The 20608-nt window shown below is 38.3% G+C and overlaps 1 long non-coding RNA gene across 1 annotated transcript; it reads left to right on the forward strand.

Annotated features, from left to right (window-relative positions):
- Positions 1-8669: 8669 nt before the first annotated feature.
- Positions 8670-14172, forward strand: LOC140249182 (uncharacterized). The gene is made up of 4 exons (XR_011902959.1): positions 8670-8739; positions 9059-9189; positions 9699-9791; positions 13949-14172. It is a non-coding gene; the product is annotated as an uncharacterized lncRNA (long non-coding RNA).
- The last annotated feature ends 6436 nt before the right edge of the window (positions 14173-20608 follow it).

Consider the following 20608-nt stretch of genomic DNA (forward strand, 5'->3'; position numbering starts at 1 on the left):
ACTTGAAACAAGGAATGGAAGAGGGGCTGAACACACCCATTCTTTTGTGGTGCCATTCAGAGAACCTGAATGGTCCACACATCAATAGAACTGAATGGAAAGGGTGTAGGAACCAGATGCTGTGATATTTTTGGATGCAGTCATGGATCAGTCCACAGTGCTTAGCAGCTACTGTCCAAAGCTCATTTTTGAGGGAACAGAACACCCATCAGGCACATGTTTACTGGCTTCCTACCAAGTCCTGTGCAGTGCATAAAACAAGAGCTTTTCTAAAATTGGTCTGGCTGGTTTGATTTTCTTTGTTTAAATCCTCTTACCAAAGTTCACACTGAATTACATTCTCACTGCAGAACCAACGAGCCTGCAAGTAAAACCATTTAATGATACAGGAGGTTGATTTCCCAGTTTTGTTCAGTGGTTGGTTTTATTTTTCATGAATTTATTATTACCTGCTTATTTTCCTTTAGTCATTCTGGATTTTTCAAGATTTTTTTTTTTTTTTTTTTTTTTTTCAGGTAGGAATAACATTTCTGCTGTAATTTTTCTTACGTTCTTTGAGATTAATGAAGCAAAGGGGCCACAATGTGTCTCTTGTGTCATTCATGAGGAATCAGTAAATTCACCTATGGGATTAGTAGCTTTCTTGGTAACCCAGAAGGTACATGGAGGTACTAAGAGCAGTTTTTCACTTGACTTTTACATCCTGTACAATCTACAGGGAGATGGAAGATGAGAGAGCACACCCTGACTTTAGTAATAAGGATCAAGCATTTACATGAGTGTTGACTGATAGCAGCCTGAAAGCATGAGGGAAAAAAAGAGTGAAAGAGTGAAGGGAACCAGTTCTTGATATCCCAGTATATACTGAGTGTTTCCATGCAGTATCATTATTCTGCAGAAGTTATGATCTCTTGAACCACTCAGAAAAGCAGAGTTTTGTGAATAACCTGCCCAGTTTATCTGGTTACCTGTTACACCATCCCACAGCAAACATCCACCAAAAGAAATATTCAGTAATGTGGCTTTCCAGACTTCAGACGGTATTGACTTTTGTCCTCTAAAATCTTGTATTACCAGAAGATAAACTTTTTAACCTGAAGTTTCTTCTTTATTGTTATTTTACATGCACTGGCTTTGTAAAATTCCTGTTAAACATCCATCCACTGGATGAAGGTTTGGATAGTGTCAGGGCCTCACTGCACTCTGAGTAAAGAACTTCCTCCTAACATCTAGCCTACATTTCCCCTCTTTCAGTTTAAAGCTGTTCTTGTTTGTCCTATCACTTTTTGCCCATGCTAAAAGTCTATCTTTCTCCTGTTTGCAAGCTTCTTTTAAGTACTGGAAGGCTACAGTGATGTCTCCCTGTGTATGGGGACTATGGCCTCTGCATCACTTGTTATACTCTCAGTTGTGCTGAACCTAAAGCAAATTTCTTACTAAAATTCTCACTAAACCACAATTATAAAGATTGTCCTTTCATCCCAGAAATGGTTTTCAGATTCAAGGTTAAATGATCTAATGGATGAGCTGGACCACGGCTTGTGAAGATGAGTGTGGGAACAGGGTTGATGCAGTGGGGAAGACTTTCCTGACTGCTTGTACTGGGATATTATGCCAGCTACTCTGTGCTGTCTGAACAAAGAACAGATTTATTGGTGGCTGAAGAGGGCTTAAGAAGTCTCTAGAACCCTTTGACCCCAACCCATGCAACCATATTACAGTGACAGTGGTGTAGTGCACAGCCCTTAGCAATTTAGGTCAAATCTACTATGAATCATGTTTCTTTCTCTCCTTGCAAAGGAGTGGTGCTAGAGATATGAGTGTGTATGAAATTCTATAAAATATCCCACAGCTGCCCTAAGGGAGGCTAAAGTTCAAATAGTAATTACCTCAGTCAGCACACTGAAGGCAAACAAAATGCTTACTCCTGAACTAGAGATTATATATGCATCTTACATACCAATGGGCTCTTGTTCAAAAACAGGAGTGAATATTGGAACCTAACCCAGCCATGAAAAGAAGGAGTAAAGGATATGAAATCTGCATCTACTTGATAAATTTGTAATGCAAAGGATTCCCTAACCCCGCATCTCCTATGCTTTCAGGCTCAGAATGCTTTCAGCTTTGCTGCATACCGGTGCTCCAAGGCAGCCTTCACAGACACGTCATATGGCTCTCAAACATGTTGTGACTGGGAAGACCTTTTTTTGGCAGGAGAGGATATTACTGAAAAGTGAAATCTGAAATGTTATCCTGTCAATGAGCTAATTCACAATTGGCAAGAACGTACTGAATGATACAGAACTTTAATTTTAACAGTATATTCTTCATTGACCAAGCAAACCAAACTTGATCAGCACAAGAGAAAGCACTAATGACCAAAGAGAAACAACTGTGTTCCATGCTCACTTTCCTCTTCCAAGGTGATGTCAATCATCTGCCCTGGGAAGCATGAGGGCTCCTCTCCTTGTTGGGAAAATGAAGGTGGTCATGGCAAATTAGATGACTAAAAAAGGAAAATGAAAATCCCCAGTCCACAAAGAATTAGAGGGGAATTTAGTGTTACAAAGAGATAAATGTGAAAATAAATAAATAAAATAAAATAAAATAAAATAAAATAAAATAAAATAAAATAAATTACTTTTCTGTGAGTACACAGCCTTGTAAAAGCTCAGCCACAGAAATGAATTTTAGCCCTAATTCGTCCAATTCAAAGCAAGAAAGGAGAAGAAAAGAACTTTCATTTTAAGTTCAGTGCAACATATATTTTGGGTTTCAAGCCTTTTCAATGTTTGAACGATCTTTAAACCATGAAAGAAATGTAGCAAAGGATTTGCTTGAACATGTTGATCCATTCCAACCATCCACCTATCACCAATCGTTCTCACTAAACTATGTCCCTCAACACAACGTCTAAACGTTCCTTGAGCACTTTTAGGCCATTGCTCCTTGTCCCATCACTACATACCACCAAGAAGAGCCTGGCCTCATCTATTTGCCTCCCACCTCCCTTCAGATATTTATAAACATTGACTGGATTCTCTTGCAGTCTTTTGCTCCCCAGGCTGAACAAACTCAGGTTATTCAGCTCTCCCTTATTTAGGAGATGCTCCAGGCCATTTATCATCATCACCCTCCACTGGACTCCCTCTAGGAGATCCCTGTCTTTTGTGAACTGAGGAGCCCAGAACTGGATACAGTATTCTGAATGTGGCTTCAACAGGGCAGAGTAGAAGGGGAGTATCACCTCCCTCACCCTTCTGGTCACGCTCTTTTTAATGCACCCCATTGGCCTGCTGGGCCATGAGGACACGCTGATGTGTCACAGTCCAATTTTCCGGGTTTACTCATAATTGGAAGGTAGTATATGTTCAGATCCATAGAGCCCAGAAGAACTAAAATCATATCCAACTTCCCTTTCTCAAACCTTTTAGGATAATTTCTGATGGTTCCTGCTTTGGGATCACAGGGTAGTTCATGTCTTCATCCATCTGGAGAATCACATTATAAACCCTTGCGCAAAGCAAGGTCAGATTTCAGGTCAGAAAATGTTTCTCAGATTTTTGTCTGGATGGATCTTGAATTCCTCCCAGGATGCAGACAGCACAGCCTGAGGCCTCAGAGTTTCTCTGGGCTGGCTTTTCTACCTCTGTACTGTCTTCATGGATGAAAAGTTTATATCCATTCAGAACCTTCCATGCTTCTGCAGATCACGGCTGTTTTCTGTCATCCTCCCACCAGCTTCACTGATCTCATTCTTAATATTTATTTCTGCCTTCTGTATTCTGTTTTGCACTTTTGGCATCAAAAGCATAGCCACTTGAGCCAGAATTATACTGAAGACAAAGCTGCATCTGTGTCATACTAAAAGAAAATATTAAACAAACCAGGGTTCCTCCAGACTCAGTTAAAATTCAGCTACAAACTTCAAGGTAAGTCTCAGTTTTAACTTAAGTGAGGAAAGCAGTGAAGAGTCCATTTCCAAAGTTATCAAGAAGTGTGACTGAGATGTGTGAAGGTCACAGCTGGGAAGGGCAGTAATAGCAGGGCAAATACAGCAGGTAAGTTAGGAATCCAAATAATTATCAGGTTTCCCACTGAGCTAACGCAGTTCCTCTTGCTCGAACATTTCTGCTCTTGGTATCCAAGAGAGCTAGATTAAAGTTATCAGAAATATAGTTTCACATCTTCCACGTGTGAAATGTAACACATCTAAACCTTACAGTATGACCAAGCAGATCTACCTTCTCTCCTGCCTCTGAATTATGCCCATTAGAAACTTTTCAAGCACTTGAGCTTTACTTCCTAAATGCTGTAATATAATGGCTGATTTCTCTGTCTATGCGTCAGTATACCAAGCTCATGAAGGAGAAAATAAACAATAATAATAACTTACTGTATGGCAGGTAAGTACTGAAATAACACTTTTTTGACGCCATAAACTATGATATGACACACTGTCAGCAGAAACACAAGCATGGATTCCCACATGGTGAGTGTTAAGGGGATGGTCATGCCAAGGGAGGGCTAGAATAGACTTCTGAGGGCAAGTCATTCCCAGTTGCAGTTGCAGCTACTTCAGGAAGTGCTTTCGGTCATTTAATTCTATCCAGGTTGAATCTGTTTTCCAAGAGCCTTGCAGTGTTTGGCCTCTGGATTTGTTCAATGGGACTTCATGGCAATGGAGATCTCTGGTGTATCCCAGCATCTGGCAAGTAGCTCCTTATCTTTATGCTGTGCTTTGAAGTCATGCTTCACAAGGTTCTCCAGAAATGCCCTGCATTAGGACAGACACAAGGTGACTCTTCTTCCAGTGAAGTCTTCATTAGTACAGTTTTGCAGAGCTCAGCTGGAAGGGATTTGGGACAATAATCCTGACTTTCTTCACTGTCTTTCATAGCGAAGTGGCTCCTGTTTAAGCCCAGGTTCCCTTCTTTTATTTTTTTAATTTTTATTTTTTATTATTATTATTATTCATGACTTCATGTTATTTCCTGTTCCAAGCAAGCAAGCAATCAAGACATTTGCACATTTATAAAAAATGACAATATTTTTAAAAAGGAACAGGCAGCTTTCTAATTTCTTGTTATGTTGGGCTCAGTATGGGCTTTATTCCCTCTCCTTTTCTCTGTCCCATTCCGCTGCAAGTGAGTAATATCCATTATTAATAAATCCCTTTGGAGACAGTTCCTGCGTGCCTGTGTCCCTCATTTGATTAGCCATCTGGAAAACAACAGTTTCCTGACGGCTTTAACATGTTTTCCTTTGAGCTCAGGCATTGTTCACACGCAGAGAGCACATCTGACATGATGCATGCATTCTTAGGGGGCTTTTCTGGCATGGAACCTAAAAATATGCTCAGTGATAAAAAAATATAAACTTGAATGCATGTATGGGGGCATGATTTTCAGTTTCACTTCATCTGTTCACCCAAGTAGTTCCTACCTTGTCAAACTCAAAGTGGACTAGACCTGAAGAGAACAGAGGCACTAGAATTAATTAAATGTAAGATAAAAGCACTGGAATTGGCCATATGGAAATCTATGTAGTCATTTCTGTGGTGGAGTCTCCGTCATATGCCAGTTAATACAGGTATAGCATGTAGTTAATGCTATGATTTATCCAAAATAAATACTTGCTTGGTTTCAGCAAAGTAGGGAAGACTGTTAAAACTGTGAAGGAAATGAAGCTACACATTGTACCTTCTTATAGGAAGCGCGAGACCCCACTATCATCTTCTCTTCTTAGAAAGCAGCATGAGAGATTTCAAAAGAGGAATTGCTGAATGCATTGGCATTTGAAACAAAAAATAGTTATGTTTTTGTACAGAAATATGAGATCAAGTGAAAACCGAGGGGCACAAATATCCTGGAATTCTTCATGATATTGGTATGAGATAAGTAGTTACTGAATTATTTTTTATTTACTATGTATTTTGTCTCAAGTACAAGGTATGCACAGCTGTACTGAAAATGCATATGATATGCCTCCAAAATCAAAGCTCTGACTGCAACCTTCCTCTTCTAATTCTTAAAAAATAAACAAAAAACCTTAACTGAAAACACAACAGATTGAAAATATTGATGAAAATATATTCCCATTTACTGTTAAATATTAAATATATGTCTGCTTAGGAAAGCAAACTGAAAAGTGAATCAGTTGAGCTTCTATTCATGTCATCTCTCCCCAAGAATCAGCTGGTAGCCAGATGGGCACTGTGGGGCCCCTCCAGAACAAGTGTGAGATGAAATAAGGAAATAGAGAGAGACGTGCTATTTCTCCTTCTTCTATAGTAGAAAGACGATTTGATGATGAGGCTTTAAACTTAGCCTTCAGTTGAATGCCCACAGTCTGGTAGGATATATCTAAAATTAGATACTAATGTCCAAATGGGGAAAAAGAAGAAGCAGATGGAGAAAGAAATGGGTGAATGTTTTGGCAAGACGTTTATGTTGTGCTTCATGGGAGAAGCATATTTTAAGAAAGGAGAATTTCAGACATGTAAGAGATTACGTGTGAGACTGCCTAGATCTAAACATGGTATCAGAGAAACCAGCAAGGATCTCATACTACTTGCATGGAGATTAGCCTACTGTTGAAAACACTAGCAGTACATTGCTGAATATCAGCTCTCAGAAGTAAAACCTTGTTAACATTTCATGATTTTTTTGATTTTGTCATTTTTTTCCAGAGCCAGAAAAGAATTAACTCTAAGAAACTGACACTGCTTGCATTACTGTAAAAAGCCTGAAGTGGTTGAAACTCTTTGAGAACAAGATTTTGGTAGAAGAGGTCAGAGGATGAGTGCCTGACATGGTTCTAAACTATAGTTAACAAGCTCTTGTAGGAGGTACTGAACACCTGTATAATAAGCACACTTGATCAAGACTCGTTTGGAATATGCATTGGGTCTGATATGGTTAAGATGGCACCATCTTAGGTCCCCTGTGATGGCATGGCTGAGCCCACCTTGCAGCATCCACTTGTTTTGGAGTGTTTTGTCACATACACAGATACGTAGACTGTCATGAGAAGGTAAATGAGAAAATAATATAGATGCATCAAAGAACTCTCCAAAATCATGGTGAAGATTTCATATTTTTTCTTTCCTAGAAGAAATCTGGTGTTTTTAGGTATGTGTAGATCATTAACCTTCCTGCAAAGATCCAGTCCTGGTGCAGCATTCAAGCATTGCTAACTGGAGTAATTCAAAATTCATCATTTTGAAGACTCAAGTCAGCCACATCTCTGAAAACAAAGTTTTCTTGTCTAAATATATCCACAAACAGACAGTTTGGATCTCCAAGCTGAAAATAAAGTGGTAACTGCTTATTTCACAGTATATTAGCTCCACACTTTCCTTTAAGCCTGATCTGAAATAGAGAAGATTTTGAGAACAGGAGAGCGTGGTGTACCACCGATAACACGAGGAGACAGAGGTTACCTTCCCAAGAGAGGAACTGGATAGTTAAAATAAATAAATAAAATCTATTCTAAATATATTCTAAAGGGATTGAGAAAGAAAATAAACTAAAGACAAAAAAAGGGAGTATAGTATTTTCTTTCAACACACCAGACTGGCAGTAGCAAATTTAACAAGACAACTCAATTACTACTCAGTAGAATAGTTAAGAAAATGCATATTTTGCTGTTATAAATCAGAGCTTTTACCTGTTACTAAAAATGAGTTTTCTTTTCAATCTATATGTTTTTTTAAATCAGTTCATCCATTTACATCATGGTAGAAAACTCACTTCAGCCCTTAATCTAAAGAGCTCTATTGTTTTCAAGAGAAATATGTGCCACCTGGGCACACCTGAGAAGAGGTGAGAGCCTCTAGGGCTCATCAGTAATAACAACTGCTCAGTTTCTCCAAGAAAACAGAGATGGGCAAGAATAATAGTCTTGTCTATAGAAGCTCAGAACAAACGTCACGATGTGCTGATAATGTGATAATGTGCTAATAGTCTATAGGTGGGCAATAATAATAGTTTACTAGGAGAGTGGTTAGGTCCTGGAACAGGCTGCCCAGGGAGGTTGTGGATGCCCTGTCCTTGGAGGTGTTCAAGACCAGGTTGGACGGGGCTCTGGGCAACCTGATCTAGTAAAGGCGTATGTTTGGTGGCCCTGCTAGGCAGGGGGGTTGGAACTACATGATCCTTGAGGTCCCTTCCAACCCGGGTCATTCTGTGATTCTGTGATTCTGTGATTCTGTAATAGTCCTAAGATATCAGTAAATATATTTCCAACAGAAAAAGCAATAGGCTATTTTAACCCTTTCAAGACAGAAAGACTTGATGCCATGTATTAGAGAGCTCTTTAATTACCAAACACTTGATATGCCTGGCCTACCCAACCCTGAATCAACTACCAAGTGTGATAGCATTTGTTTTCCATATTATAGTATATGTTTTCAACAACAAACAGGCTATATACTTGTCAGTCTCAAATTACGATTCCTCAAGCCATTTTTAACATGTGCCAATAAATAAGTAAATAAATAGAGAGATAGTGTATGGGAAACTTGAAATCACAGCCTGAACTTCTGATTAATCAGCTGAGGCAAGTGTTGGGTCAGCTGTGGGAGCACAGGTGAGCGTAATTCAGCTGTGCTCCCGGAAGGGGTGGAGCTTGACTCCACCTCTCCTAGACATCATTTAAGGGCTGGCCACCACTCCTTCTGGGAGATTGGATAGTTAGCCTCAGCATTTTCCAGCCAGGCTGAAGGCATTCATATTGGTGAGCTTTTCCTACAGATAACCTTTTGGATATCTATGACCATCCTTCTTGTATTATTACTATCTTTTGTATTATTCCACCTTACAGATAATCAGATATACAGAGGTAGATAGATATCTACATACATACGTAGGTAGACAGATGGGTAGGTTGGTAGGTAGGTAATATGAGCTTTTCTTGTAAAAGAGAAACACTGAAGGAAGCTTAGTACCTAATCTCTAACATTATCGTTATATTAAAAAATATCTACTATTGCTGAGGCAATCCTTCTTGAGCTTCCACACACCTCATACAACTTTACATCATCTCCACTACACAGCTACATATGCATATATTGCTATCTACTGACTAAGGAAGGGTAAAGCATCTGGGACATCTGCATCCAGCACAGCTGAGGAGATCCAGTGCCTTCTCACACATCATCCAAGGTTTCATAGAGTGCATAGGGAGGTAAGATCTTGTTAGTCTTTGACTTGAGAAATTTAAATTGTCCATTATTATAATGGTTACTAATTAATTACACTGCTGTGGTAATATCTATGCAAATTTTACATTGCTAATTTGAGTGGACTTTCGTTTGAGGCAGATGTCAGTTGGATCCTCCTAGAATTGCAGCCCACTGTGATGGAAGGACAACTAGAGAATTACTTCAGTTTATGTGAAGGTCACAATCTGGGGATTGATCTGAGCCATAATTCTCCTTAGTCTTTGGTGTCAGTTGCACATTTTCACTCCTTATCTATCGGTGTCATAAGCAATCTCTGTTCGTTTTAATTCTCCTGGGCAAATGCTGTCTCTTCCTGAAATAATCTTTTCAAACACTCCAATTACACCTGACATAAGATGGAGCTTAAGCAAACTTAGTAGAAAAATCAGAATACTGATGGAGTATGAGAGTAGTGTTTGCTTTTACCAAAATCAACTCAGACAAACCATTAAAAATCGTTCCTCTTATTCAGGTGCTGCCTTTTCAGTGAAAAGCTGACAACAGCCCCAGCCCTACAACAGCAGCAATCTCCCAACAGATCTTAAATTCAGCACTCAGCAGATGAGTACGTATTTTGTATTATTTGGGGCTCTGGGATTCCATTCTAACATGCCCTATTGATGTTTTCAGCTGATCCAAGTAATTGCTCTTGAATCCATGGGGGCCTTCTCTTCTCAGGTCACCTCTATTTTTCCTGTTTGGTGTAGTAGTTGGGAATAGGTAGATTCTCCTGGCAAAAGAGAGGTGATGTGAAGGTATATACATATTTCATTTGTCAGGAGCTTACAGATTTCCCTTTCCAAAGCTTTTTCTGCTCCTTAACTTTTCTGAATCTTCATAATATTCAGTTGCTTTCCTCTATTCTCTGTTTTAGGACTCAGAGCTCACTGAGATCCTTTATTGACTTAAAGGATCAGACTTAGTTCACTGGGGGAGATTCAACTATGAAGCCATCACGTTACATGGTTGTCCTTTTGCATGCACTCACCCTAAAGTTTTAATCACTCATAATGGTGACAAATGTTTGGAAGAGGCAGTTGCAGGAAAAATTTGTTATGCATGGAATTATGTAATTGATCTTAACATTGCTTCTGAAATGTTAGGTTGCAGCAGCCATCTGGGAAATAAAAGCCTGAATCATCTGCCATACAGAAATACATATATATATATATATATATATACACATGTGTATGCGCATTTGCCTCGTCACATGAATCACACCCAGAGCTCTGCTAAAATGCAGCCCCAGCTGAAATCTCTTTTCAAAGGTGCCATTTCTGAATGAAAGCTATACCCCTTAATGAATGATGCATTTGAGCCATTATAAATGTGCTAAGACATCTTGTTCCATTGTAAAGAATCTTTCAACACTCAACAAAGCTTTAATTACTCATATCTTGTGCTACTTCAGAGTATGACTCAGTGTAGGTGTCATAGGACTGGTGAAGAGGAAAATGGGGAAAAAGTATTGCTTTGATGAAGGACTGGGTTCCTGACCACTCCCCATTATATGTTTGAAGGAGTAGCTCTGCCATTCTGTTTGGAAGGGCAGGACACATTGCAAAAGGTGACAATTAGCACTTTTGCAGCTGTAACAAAATGAACATAGTAGTCCTCCTCATCTCACCAATGAAGTGCAAATGAATGTTCAACACAGGGAAGCAGTGTCTTGGTCACAACCAGACTGAAACCAAGACTTATTTTAAAGTGAAGTATGAATCAGGTTGTGTTTATGGTGTCCATCATGCAAGATCTGTACACAGCTGGAATGCCCATGAAAACATATTTAGTATGACTGAAATATGAGTGCACACGTGCATTTCCTACCGGTTAATAATGATAATAACAATAATAATTATTATAATAATGATATGGTTTTTATGGCAAATACTCTTAAAGACAAAATTATATCTGCTGGAGGTACAAATGATACTTGATTTGACCTTGAGAATGGTCGGAACAAATCACCCTGTCATCTTCCTTGTTGTTTTTGGGAACGTATTTGAAATGAGCTGTATGAGTCGCTATTCTTGCCTTGCAAGATCATGACTGGTTTGATCTGGTATTGAGTTACTTTACATCAGGCTTCTGAAATGGAAATGGTCAGGTACCATCAGTATTGCAAACATTAGGCATCTAAGAAAATATTTAATATTTTAAAGTAATGTATAGCGGCATCAAGTGAATAGAAAAAAATCTATTTATAATGATGTTTCCTGTCAGATTAGGAGGAGTGGTAATTCAGTACTTCTTAAAAATAAAATTATTAATTAATTAAATTATGAATATTAAATTGTTAAATATAATGAATATAAAAGAATATACTGAATATATCCACATAATGTGGGTAAATATTTGTGTAAGTAGGAAACAGAATAGGAATAAACAACCATTTCTCTTAATGGATGAGGTTGGTAGTGAGATTCCTTTGAATACTATGCCATAACCTATGATGTTCAAACTATCAGTAATTGCTTTTAAAGACAGGATGAATGTTAACACAGCATTTTGTTGATGATGGCATTTGGAATAATAAGGACAAAGGATTACTACAACAAAAAATTGCAGAAGGATGTTATAATAATTATATTTGTAGGGGAGCAGATGACAAGAGCATAGCAGAAAATAACCTACAAATCTAATCCTCAGACATAGCAGGAAAATAATGAAGAACAAAACTGAAAGTGTCAGCATAGTACGTAAATCTCTTCATTTCCTACATGCGAAATTCTCATTGACCATCTCCAAAATACAGGAACTGAGAAGAAGTGCAGAGAAGGAAAAAGGGGAATTCAGAGGTACTGAAAGGCATTTATGTAAATAATGACTAGGAAAGTCAGGATTCCTTAGATCCTTCAGATGACTACTGAAAAATGTGTTAGAAGTCCATGAAATCATAAAAAGCCTAGTAAGACAGATGAAGGCATTAACTGAAGATGGAAGAAGTATCTTCAAAACAGTAAAAAATAATAATTCTTTATATAAATAGTAAAAAATACTGTGGAGCTCCTCACCAAAGGGTATTTCAAGAACTGAAAGTTTTCATCAATCCAAATCCAAAAAAGGAAATATCTGAATGATAAAAGCAGTGGATTTAGTCTCACACTAACTTTTCTTAATCATGGTATAGTAGAGTCTGTGAAAGATGTGGGCAGTATAACTAATATGTATGCTTTCCATTTGCTTGTTTTGTTGTATTTTTCTTGTGTTGGCATCTTCATTTGGCCACTGATGGAGAGAATGGATTAGTCTGAATTGTGGAGGTTGTAGGTGTCTCTTCTCTGGAAGTGTTTAAGGACAGCTTGGACAGGGTCCTGAGCAATCTATTCTAGTGGGAAAAGTCCCTGCCCATGGCAGGGGCTGGGACTAGATAATCTTACAAAACAACCTTTCAACCCAAACCATTCTATGATTCTATGATTGAACGGTGGTGCTGCCCACTCAATAAATTTGCTTTTATGTTCAGCCCTTAGCAAGATGAAAAAGAAACAAATCAAAGTTTGCATTATTGAAATAGATTAGTATGATGTCAGCTTAACAGAAGACTGGGGGGAAAAGTCATTGCCTTTATTAAAGGCTCATGGTTTAAGAAAATAAAGTATACAGGTTGTCATCATAAAAAGCAAATGACTGAATAACTTCACAAGGGATGAAAAAGAGGTATAGATTTCTTGGAGTAAATAAAATGTGCAAAATTATATATTTCTACTTTAGTGCATAATTTTGTGAGAAAGTTAAAAGTTTGAATCAATACATGTTTATAATGTAACTGTAAATTGCTTGTCATTCCTTCGGCACAGATAATGAAGACTTTACAGGCAACTTTATCATTACAGTTTTGTTAAAGATTTTGCATATGTCATCTCTTATTCAACTGTTACCTACAAAAAGAGAAAAAAAAATCCTAATACCCCAAAAGTCTTCTCCAAATTTAGCTATCAGTTCCTTTTTTGGCAACAACATCAGTACCCCCAAAGGACAGCCTGGAATTCCACCAAGATTTCTTTCATTAACGCTATACCCAATTCCTTTAACCAACAAGAATAAAATAAAGTGTGGCATTAGAAATGTCCCACAAAACACCAAACACCCTGGGGAAGGCAAATTAGTTGGTGTTACTACAGGGTTCAAAGCTTTGTTTTTCCAAAGAAATGGCCCTTTAATTTTAGCAAATAAATATATATTTAAAAGGTGTAGAAGAATTATGTGACTATTTTGTGAAAGCAGGTTAATACTTACATTTTGAACTGATGGAATTATTTTATTGGCATTGTACTTTCTAGCTGTTTGGACATTCCTTAGAGTGTTTCGAATGGATTTTATAGTGAAAAGAAAATGGGGTCCTATACACAAAATCACTCAGACTATCAAACTATCCATGTCAGCCAAAGTTATTTTGCTACCTACATGGTAGCTAATTTTTTGGGTCATATTTAAGGAGGACATTGAGAAAAGAGGCTATTTATCAGTTCATACATCATCACAAAGGATGTGTACAAATATTGAGTAGGCCCTCACTCCAGCTGTAAATTCTTAGCCAGGGATAACTCCCTGACAAGTGGTTCTGCAATTTGAGTAGTAGGAGCTTGTAAGGCAAGAACTAATGCTCAGATATTTTGAGCATTTTGAAGCAAAGGCACAAATACATCCTGTTCCAGAAAGGAAGAAGCAGCAGAATCCCCTAAGTTATTTACCAGTCTTTTCTGTTCATTTCTTCATTAGTGTCTGGAGGTTCTACATTGCTGAGTATCTGCAAGATGCATAGAAAAATATGAATATATTTGAACAGCTTGTTGTGCTACGGAGAAAGTGTACAGAAGGAGCTTTCTGGAGCTGCTTGAAAATGCTTTGTGCTATTGCATTCCAGCTGGGATCAGTGGAAATCAAAAATGAACTGAGACATTTATTTTCCCTTAATACAGAAGATAAAAGGGAGAAGATTTAAAATATATGTATATATTTTAAATTTATTTATTGTCACAAAATATTTCAAATTGTAGGTTCCTTACTTTGATTCTCTTCTTTCTCACGCCTGCAATGCTAGTGGCAGAAATGTGACCACTGGTGCATGCACCATGTGATAAGGACTGACTTATGTCTGGGCAAGAATCCAGCTTCTTAGTGTTCCGCCAATTATATGTACTTTATATTAAAATATGTTCTTCTCCTCAATGGACTTTGGTATTTTTAACTTCTGGTTAATGGGAATTAAGGCTGTATTTCACACTCATCCTTTCCCATATACACTGTATATACAGAAATCATACTTTTACATTAAGAAAAATAACACAGTAATTTTTGTGGCTTTCTCTGGAATTTGCTGTTATGAAGGTTTTTTTCTACTCTGTTCTTTTCAGCACTACTGAAACCCCTGAGTCCTTGGGCAGCATATTCTCGGGCTGTCTGGCTTTAGAGCCACCCCCATGCCACCTAAGAAGATGCTTTAAAGCACGTGCCAGCAGGCATAAGGCCATGAAATACTTTCACATGTCAAGAGTAAAAGAAATTAACAGTATCCAGTGTGTTTATGGTGCACGTATGGTCTACTGACAAAGTCGTGGGAATTGTTGATGGCGTTTAGTGACTCATTTGACCTCATCAAGTCACAATTAATATTAAAACGCAAGAGCTTTAATTATTTTGACCATTGGCAGATATTTGTTTATTGCTATCTTTATTTACTTTGAATTGTGGAGATATCAAAACTGAAGGACGAGCCTTTTGGAGTTGCCATGGCGACTGGACACTTTTCTTTGATCAGTGATTATAGTTGTACCATTTTGGCATCAGGCATGAACTTTGATTGCTATGGTAACGTCACAGACATACTTCTATTTTATTCAGCTCCTGCTTTGTGCTCAAGGAGTCTCTTTGCGTGTCGCTTGTGAGGAAGCTGAGAACAGTGTCAGCTGCATGAGAGAGAAGCTCTTAGGAGCAACACGAAATGGGCTTTCCTAGTTTAAAGAACACTTCACATCAAGAAGTGATTCACTCAACACTCACTTGGAAGCCGAGCTTTTTGGCTAAAATAAATGGAGAGAGCTCCATTAAGGGCAGCAAAGTCTCCTGAATCCAAATTGGGCACCAGGGTTAACCCACAGTTCCCTGGTTGGATATGAATTCCCTGGAGGTGAAAAATTATCATTGTCACTTACTGATGATCAGATCTGGGGTTTGGACAGTGTAAGATGATGTACAAGTAAGGACAAATATTTAAGAACTAAAACCAAACAAAGAAAACAATAAGATGTACTTACTAGACTTGGTTGAATTTGTCCCAATTTGCAGGTGAAAAAACAATCATTACTCTTTATGGAGATTTGGTACTGGAGAATTCATGTGCTCTCCTGCAGGTCCATTGTTGTCAAATTGACCTGAACTATGAGAATAACAGGGAGAGAGATTCTGAAAAACTCTTTGGGAAAACAGAAATGATGGGTTTGTTTGTTTTTTTGTGATCCACATGGAAAGAAACAAAAGCACATCTTTCTTCATAGAACATATATTTAACCCTTTGCCAAAGGGTGCTTCAGAGATCAAACATTTTCAGGTACAGACAGTTCCTAAGAAATTTAGGATGGCAAAGTCAATTGAAGGTTATTAATATCAAGAAGCCTCTGAAGTAATTATCACTGGAGGCTGGAAGAATGTGTCAGGGTAACATCACTACACAGCTGACCTGCTTCTATGATTCTATGATTCAATGATTCTAAACTCTTCCATGGGTGAGTACCAGCAAAATGTGTATACTGAACCAGATGAACTCTCTGTTTGACCTGCGGTGGGCACCCACATGTTCTCCTCTCCCTGGTGACAAATGGTAAAACATGGGGGAACACAATGAAGTTGTGACAGGGAAGGGTTCTGCACCAGAGAGTGGTGAGCACGGAATGAGCTCCCAGGGCAGTGGTCATGCCACTGAGCATGCCAGAGTTCAAGATGTATCTGGACAATGCTGTCAGATGTAGGGTGACATTTGACATATGAATTTTGGGTGTTCCTCTGTGGAGCCAGGGGTTGAACTCAGTGATCCTTCTGGGTCCCTTTCAACTTGGGATATTCCATGATCATATGATTCTATCAGACCGTGCATGAATGTATAAGAATAGCTAATAACTAATGGGACGTTTGTACCCTGTAGAGCATGAGTGCCAATCAGTGTAATTTCTGGAGGTGGAATATCTCACAACTAGCTCTACTTTTTCTGACATCTGTCTTGCAGACTTAAGTAAGTCTGACATACTAATTTTGCTAAGAATGAAATAATAGAAAATGATGTGATGGAATAATAATTATACTTAAAAAAAAAAAAAAATACTTCTCAGACTTTCTTAATTTATTACATTAATTTCAGTTTACACCACTCAGTAAAAATGCCTGAAGTCATGAGTGAAGAGCAGGACTTTCCATGGGTTGCTAAGGAAAAAGAATTGCATGCTACTTTAATGGGTTTAAGATGTTACTCATCTGTATCCCAGAGTAGCTATTTCTAGAGCTAAACTCACCTCTCCTCCCAAGAAGTATGCGAATAAATTCAATCTTATAATAAATAAATAAAGAGGTGTCATCACTGTGTGGGCTTCAGTGAAGGATTATTCATCTTTCACCAATATCAGCCAGATACTTTGGGGCTTTAGATCAGTTTGTGTATTTTAGTACCTTAAGATCTTACTATTTGCAGGGCAACAGGATTTAATCTGTTCTGTTCAGCTCAGTCTGATACTCCAGAGTTCATCATCAATCTCTTTAGTGATGTAAAGACATGAAGCTACTGAGAAATGCTAAATAGGAGGCCATTAATCTGGCTTGAAATGTGTTGGATTGCATGGCGTGTGCTGCCAAGGTATATTTATGTTATGCATGCCAGCACCCCAACTTGCTTCTTCACCAACCAGCACTGGAATTGAAAGCATGGTGTAGGAACACTAATAATATGAGAACAGATGACATTTCTCAGTATAACTGACTGAGGAAAAGATGATTCTCCAAAAAGCTGTATTGTCATGGTACAGCACTGAGAAATTCTTTTGCCAGGATGGAATTGGCTCATGAGCCCAGTGTTGTGTTGCACCACCCTCAGCCCACACCCATTATAATCTCATGGGGTTATTTCTAGATGTTTCCAAACCCTGCATGATGAGACAGTGTCTTTTTCTGAGACCTGGGCCTTGTTGATGTATGATCTTTGCAGAGTGCTGAGAAAAGGAGTAAACAAGTGCTTATTGAAAAATGTATCATTACTCATAACAAGAAGAGCAAGCTTGGTAAGAGGTGCAGGATAAGGACAAAAATAACAGCGCTTACCAATGAAAGCATTATAAATAAAAAACACACCATGACTACTTAGACTTCCCAGAATTCAGCTTTTAATAAAACGGGTCATTAAGCTTATACTTTTCTGGGAGAAAGCATATAGTGACTGTCTTTAAATCTTCTGCTCTGAAGTTCACCGCAATGGAAAATGGAGTTGCTGATGTCTCAGAGTGTTCTGTCACAAGGAAATGACATGAAATCTCGAAACATTTTTGAACATCTACTTCCCAGCTAGTCTAACCTACACACCTCCAGCTGTTGCTTTAAACTAGTTTGGCAATGGCATTTATTGCTCTTCTAAATCCATGAGGTCAGAAATCCATAGTTGCATTGTCACAGCCATGGATTTGCTCTTTGTATCCATTCCAGAGATTTCGGGGGTTGTTAACAGATGATGCCTAATGTACAATTCAGACAGTTTTGTTTTGTTTTGTTTCTCGAAATTAACTTGCTTTACAAATCACCTTGCAGGTCTCGCTGTGCACAGAATCCCCATCACTTTTCTTCTCAAGCGCATCAGCACAGACAGACAACTTTTTTAAACCATTAATTCAGCTCAACCACATCAGGCTGTCTTAATTCCTCTTTTACTGAATAATGGCACTGTATATATGATGAAGAAATCAATGAGGGTTCTTTGAGACAAGCTCTAAAATTAATATGTATAGTGAATCAAATCCAGAGAATATTGCTCGGCTGGGTGCAGTCATTAAATCCTGCAGAGCTGTACTGAAGTGTGTGGAAATTGCACTTAATCAATGAGACTGGATGATTTCCATCTAGAAGAGGAAATCCCATGCTAAACACAAACGGAGATTTCCATCTTCTCTAGCAACATAAAAATGTCCACACAGGATCAAAGAAATAGCTTAGGGACTTCTTTCCTGAGAAAGAACATTGATTGGAGAAAAGTGTAAAATGGTTTGTAATAAGCAGATGTTACAGTCTGTAGCCCAGATTATCTCTTCTGAGCAACAAAAAATAAAGGCTAGCTTCATCTTTTCAAATCAGAAGTTTTTATAGCCTTCCTGTGTAATTTTATCATCTGTGCTATATCTGGATATTCTTTTCAGCTATGTAATCAATGTGTTTCTCTTTGAATCTTACTCATCTTGGAGCAGAATCAGTCCACTGATGCAACAGTGAGCTCCATAGCTCATTTCTACAGTGAGAGAAGAAGCTGTACAACTTTTGAGCTTGGATGCCCTCCCAAATGGCTGCTATAAACATTGAGACCCTGCTTCCTAAGACATGGAAGAATATCACTTGCTAATGGGAAGTATAGAATAATGGTTTTCTCTCCTGTTGCAGCCCAAGGTGACTATCTCAGATCTGGACACCAAGCTTAGGGATGCCATTGTTAGGGTAGTTTGTGTCCTGAACATCTGTGAATGAATTCTTGTACAAGGCAATGTGCTCCAACTTAATACTTCTCATCTTGTTCCACGTGCAGCCCACTTTATCACTGGCATCTCTACTGCCTATCAACACACAGAAGAGCTTTTGTATGGCTGCCTTTGCTGGTGTGCCAGTCCTTTACTACATTAATACTGTGCTTACCCCATTAATTACTGTGCTTACCTCATTAATTAATGAGTTGATACTTTTCATTTGGCTTTAGACATCTGCAGTGAACTTCTGCTACAAAGCTGGTTGTGCTGACCTCACTTTACAGCCAACAATTCTGAGGTCTGACTGTCTGATCTATTTCAGATGTACACTTCAGGGTGAGAAGAATCATTCTTTAGACTTGTTTGATTATCTAATTAGATTTTCATAGATCTTCGCAGGGTGATCATCTTATAATTTCACACCTTCCTCTGACTCACCCAAAGGGAAGTTCAGTGGAAAGACCAGAAATCTCCAAGTTTGACTTTTTTTTTTTTAATTTTCCCTATTATTCGTTTCATTTTTTTCTTTCCTGTAACCAACAGAAATTAACATTTGGGGAGTTTGCAGCAATTTGAAAATGTTTGGAGTTTTAGCCCTGACTCAGCCTCATTCTTCCATTCCATTAACAGAAGTGAATTGTTAGCTAAGAACCTGATGAATAACTTGCTTCCAGAAGAAGCAAAAGAAGCTATTATCACTTATAATGGTTAATTGCTGTTGTGAACATTTTTTTGCTGGCACACTGGCCTTAATTTTAGAGACATGGGATCTTTTCCTGGCTCAGGTAAAAGTGTGCTCAGCAGTTACTTCGCTTCTACATACTTCAGCTTTCCAGTTCCAATAATATGCATGATGTACTATATCTACTGTGCATTGGGATCTCCAAGGAAGAAGATAGATTGAAGCTTTAAGTGTTATTCGTATGCTTTTTGGTTTATGTATGGGAATAGTTCTCTGGGATTTTCCTTCCTGTTTTAGACAGAATAGGACCGATCTTTTCCCATTTACAATGAAGCATCAGTTTGTTTCAATTTCAGATCTCCAGATGTTCCTCTGCCTATAGCCTACTGGTATCTTCCCGTTTCCTTTCACCTCTGTGCTCCAAGATAGATATTCTGAAAAGTTTTACTGAAATTTTCCACAGATCCTGTGCACTCAGTGCAACAATAAATCACCAGTTGGGAGAAGATGTGACAGTTGTATTTGAAGCTGCAAGGTTGTTTTCTTTGTCTGATATGGACCATCAGGACTATGGCAGAAGCTATCCGGTAGCAGTTCCATCAGTAAGAACACATAGCTTGAATCTGAGCATGTAAGGATGATACAACATGGAGCAAGTACTGTATCTACTAATTTAGAGAGGCAAATCTACACTTGACACAGCTGGTTTCTTATCCATGGAGAAATCAAGTCTCAGTGTTTGCTACTTTTTCAAAGCCTATAAAGTCTACCTGTTTATCATCAAGGCCTACAGTTTTTGGATGATCAGAAAGTACATGAAATGGACTTCAGAGGATTAAGGTTAATTATGAATAAACATTTCATCAAAAGAATTCTCGATTTTAAACAAGAAAGGAATCTTGATCATCTTCCAAGAATTACAAACCAAAAGTAAACCAACAACAAGAAAAGTGAATCAAGAAGAAGGGAGTATTAATAATTCTCAAAAGGCCTCTT

This window comes from Excalfactoria chinensis, chromosome 2, assembly GCF_039878825.1.
Source record: "Excalfactoria chinensis isolate bCotChi1 chromosome 2, bCotChi1.hap2, whole genome shotgun sequence".
In the NCBI taxonomy this organism is placed as follows: Eukaryota; Metazoa; Chordata; class Aves; order Galliformes; family Phasianidae; genus Excalfactoria; species Excalfactoria chinensis.